This window comes from Vigna radiata, unplaced genomic scaffold (assembly GCF_000741045.1).
Source record: "Vigna radiata var. radiata cultivar VC1973A unplaced genomic scaffold, Vradiata_ver6 scaffold_297, whole genome shotgun sequence".
NCBI classification, from domain to species: domain Eukaryota; kingdom Viridiplantae; phylum Streptophyta; class Magnoliopsida; order Fabales; family Fabaceae; genus Vigna; species Vigna radiata.
Window position 1 is genome coordinate 56,176 of NW_014542036.1, and position 5,033 is coordinate 61,208.

Sequence of the window (5,033 nt, forward strand, 5' to 3'; positions counted from 1 at the left end):
TGGCTTATATATAGCCCCAGTGCGAATCAAAACATATTCTTTTGGCAGAGAGAAACGTCCAGAGCTATTCCACACACCTTGGATGCTTAGGCTCCAATCTACCAAGTTTAGGGTTATTTCTTCCATTCTTTCATTATATTTCATCTAGATTCAGCATGATTATGGTGAACTAAACCCTAGGTTGTTGGTGAATAATGTAATCTTTTGAAACTCTCATATATCCAAATTCTTATTTAGTTTATATGCTTGCATATGCTTAATTTATCAATTGTTGGGTTCCTTACCTGTATTTAATGCTTTTATCGTTTAACTCATTCGATAAATGTTGTTTGTCTTTATTGATACGAGAGCGTACAATAATGTCATGAACTGGGGGGAATTCCTTGATTAAGCAATACCACCCAGGGATAGGGGTAGGATGATCAATTGTATTTTGCTTTCGTTTATCATGCATTATTAATTACTAGGGGAGGCTAGGGATAGCAAGCCGATAATTATTAATAGGCTCTTTTCGCCAAGGGATTGGGTTAAGGGTAGACCAAGAAAGTTTGCATGACAATATGATAAATAAGCAAATTAAATAAGAAGAGTAGATATATGAGGGTGGATAAGATTAAATTGTACACTCCAACAACTCCATTCAACCATAGTTTCTTTAAGCCAATTGAATCATTGCATTTGCATGTTTACTTTTGTTCTTTGCATTCAAGTCTTAATTTAATTCTTTTCTGAAGTCTTACGCGATTGGTTTACATGAAAAGTAAGTCCTAAGAGTCCTTTGGGAAACGATACTTGGACTTACCCATTTTATATTACTTGATAAAGATCTGGTACACTTGCCAGGGACTTAAGAAGTTTTTGGCGCCTTGTCGGGGACTCGTGGTTAACTTATCTAGTACTGTAAACTGATTAACTTTGGCTTGATTTTATGTTTATTTTTAATTTTGTTCTAATAAATGTTTTCTAGGGTTTTGTGCCTAATGTTTGCAGGATGCAGTATGGACAAGAATTTGATTATATGGACACTCAATTCTACCAAAATAATTTCAACCACTGTTGGGAACCTCACTCATACATGGATCAAAGCCAATTTGGGCAAGCTGCCGAGCAACAAATTACTCCACGCAGGGATACCACAGATGACGAATTTTGTCAACGGATGACGGGTATGAATATGTCTTTCATCAGAAGTTTGGAGGAGATGCAACAACGTGAGGAGTTACGAGAATGTCAAAGACAACAATATCGTCCTTCACTTAAGGAAGTTGAGCGTTAAAGGCAACAATATTCTCCTACACTTGAAGAAAGAGAGAAGGAAGTTGAACAATGTCTTTGGTAGAAATAATCCTCTATGCCAAGAGAAACGTTGGGGGAAGTTGAACAACGTTGGCTGGAGGAAAATAAACAACATTAGCAGCAATTATCTCCATCAGAAAGCCGTGAAGAGACATTCCAACAAGTACTGCAGAATATTATTTACTTTTCAGAATACGATGACGCAAGATGTAAAAGGAAGGAGATAGAATTAGATTGCGTGACTGCATCTCTGAATAATTTTAGGGTTAGTACTGAAGGTAACCTTAGGGAAGAATGTCAAGCCATTATCTCTGAAAGTGATAAGTTTGTTGATGAGAAGAAAATAGAGATAGAGAGAGATGAAGAGGAAGAAGAAAAGTTGAGTGAGGGGGATAAAAATGATGATAAGGAAAAAGTAGTGGTTGATAGAAAAGAAAAAAAAAGAGAAAAATTGTGAAAATAAAGAAAGAAAGAAAAACGAAAAAGAGAAAGGTGAGGGAGGAGAAAAGTGAGAAAAAGAGTAAGAGAGGAAAGAAGAAAAGATCATATGAAAAACCCCTTCCTCATTCAAAAAAATATCATAGGAAGGAAAAGAAGGTCAAGTGCTTTATGGAGATCTTCAAGAAATTGGAGATTAAAGTTCCTATGGTTGAAACATGGAAACATGTTCTTGGTGTTCTCAACTTTATGAAGAAATTCAGCAGGAAGAAGAAAAAGAAAAGAATATCAAGCAAGGGGAGTATCAACACCTACTGATGGGTGTTTGAACTCTACCGGGTCAAGCTAGTGACATAAAAAGAGCAGTTACTGGGAGGCACCCTAGTGATCCAAGAACAATATTTTTGTACTTTAAATTTTTAAATCTTGGTGATGTAATCATGAACAATTTTTAAATTTTTGTGTATTGGGCAGCATCTACTGAGGGATGCTAATGATTTATGTATCTACTGAAGGATACAAGGTAAGCACACCTACTGAAGGGTGTTGGAAGGATAAGCACTTACTGATGAGTGCTAGGCAGGTTTGGGTCAGGCTCGTGACGTCAAACTAGCGCTACCTGGGAGGCAACCTAGTTGATTATATTGTTTTTAATCCTATGTTGAGTGCATTGTATGTTTAAATGTTGCATCTGAGAGGGGAAAGGCATATAATTGAAAAATTGAGGGTTGAAATTGAGTGCTACAAGGTGAGATTGCTCAAAAGCAAGCAAAGAAGAAGAAGGAAAAATTATCGCTGAGCGGTTGCAGTGTGTTTTGTCTCGGCTTTTCTTAAAAGCTGAGCGATTTTTGAAGCTTTTCACTTTGAAACTCTTCTTTGCATTTCGAGTTGGTGAAAGAGTTATATGTCAACGCCTTGCCCAGGGGAGGAATATCAGTTGGGAGGTATATGAGTTATGTGAGGGGACATTGATCAGCTACGATCCCGACACCATTAACACCTTCCTCGGGACTGAGTGGCAAGGAGAGTAGTGTAGGTATGCTGCTATATTAGGGGAGGCTAGGGATTATGAAGACATTGAGAGAGTAATGTGTATCCCTGGTCGACATTTTCAGAGAAATCGTAATGGAGCACCAGTTAACATCCTTAGGGAAAATTTGGTTCCCCTAGCCAAGTATTGGATGGCACTTACTCATGCCAACATACAGCCATGCTCTCATGTCTCCGACATCACTTTGCATCGGATTCTTGTCATCTACTGTCACCAGTGAAATTTTGAGTTGCACTACTACTGTGAGTAGCAGGAAACCATTGGGACATCCGTCCCTAATTACATACTTGTGCCAGCAGGCGGGAGTGGACACTGTAGTTCCACCCTATGAGAGGCCGAGGAGAGCTATTGATGCCTTCTATTTTCGTCAGTACTGTGGAGGAGATGAGCCAGCCGGAGTTGGTCCTAGGAGACGTCTTAGGAGGGCAGCAGCACATCAGGAGGACATACCTGTAGATGCACGGCGCAACAGCCTGAGCCTTTCCAGATGAGGGACATGTATATGTCCCTGATGGAGGCGAGGATGGAGTCTCTTCGCAGAGGGCAGGTGGCCACTGCTGAGATGATTATAGGACTGTACGACACGCCACCAGTGCACAGGTGGATTATGGACGAGTTCCATAGTGCAACGGCGTGGCTTCAGGGGAAGGCACAGGACAATGGGTCTGGAGAAGCTGGAGCCCCAGATGGACAGGATGATGACCAGGAGGATGATGGCTTTGAAGATGCCCAGGCTGGGGATGATTATGGCTCAAATGAGGATATGGATTGACATGGCATCTATTGATGGATGCCAGCACTTGGACAATGATTTTTCTTTTCCTTTTGTACTTTGAATTAGTAGTATAGGTTAAATTTTATTTTTGTTGGCTTGAACACTGATTCTGATGATGGTTTCATTTTATTGCATGATGAGTTATTTAATAATGATGATTGATTGTGGATAATGATTGAGAATGTGTGAATGCTGATATCCAGGTTAATGGTTCTTTAACTATGTGAACAGATGAGTAAGTGGTTTATGATTGTGATTTTGATGCTAAGCAGGATTCATGAATGAGAAGTGAGAAAGCATGATTGTGTGAGGTATTGAGATTCAGAGTTTTTATTGATGTATGCACTGTTCACAGGGAATCATGAATGGTATTGACTTAGTCTTGATAATTGATTGAATTGCATGTTATGATTAAGGTCGTGCTTGGAAACCCTTACTTAGCCAAATTTTCACCCAAAGTGTTTTAAATGATATACCCTTTTTGAACCTTGGCGTTAAACGGTATGAAAACCCTTGTTTGAATTGATTTACCTTGAGTTGGGTTGAGAATAATTGTATGTGTTGAAAAGGTTCAAGTTTGGGGTTGTATGGAGAAAGTGAAAGGCAAAAGAAAAAGCATTGAGTTCAAAAGTCGAAAAAATAAAAATGCATGAAAAAGAAAAGAAAAGGCATGTAAAGTGAGCCAATGTAAAAGGAAAAAGGGAAAAAGTTGGGAATGAGTGAGATTGGTTAAAAAGAGAGTATGCTTGAACTTTGAATGATGATTTAAACTCTCTAAACTCCAGGATTTTATATTCTAGAAAAACCAATTTTTCTTGATAGCCCAGCCTTATTACAAGCCTTGGAAAAAGTCCTTGTGATGACATTTGCATGTGAAGATTTTGATTTTTTTTAGTGAATGACAATATTGTTTTATGTGACATGTGAACAGTAGAGAGTATAGTGACCTCCTAAAAACTTGAGTGTTTGAGTGAAACACTTGCTTGGTGAGAATTGTTAAATCTATGTTTACATCTATGTTTAGTTGATTGATCATTCATAAACAAAAAATCTGTTGGAAAAAGATTGTTTATGTGAACTGAATTGGATTGAAAGCATGCATGCAACTTTATAGGATTCCACTGAAATCTGAATTGTATAAAAACTCGTTGTGAGAAAAAAGAATTTTGAAAAGTGTTTGAACTATTTGATGAAGAAGTGGAAAGCCAAGTTTTGTCTTGTTTGCTTGAGGACAGACAAAGTTCTAAGTTTGGAGTTGTGATAATGGTCTAAAAATCGTTATTTTCATGCTTAAATTTGATATTAAAACACACACCCTTTATGGCTTAGAATGAGCTTAAAATCAAGTAAAACACTTAGTTGAGTCATGTGAGAGTCAAAAGATGGTTTTAGAGATATTATGCTTGTTTTTACAATGTTTTGCAGGGTTTTAAGGTGAAATGAAGATGGAAGTAAAGTAAGGTGGACTTAGAC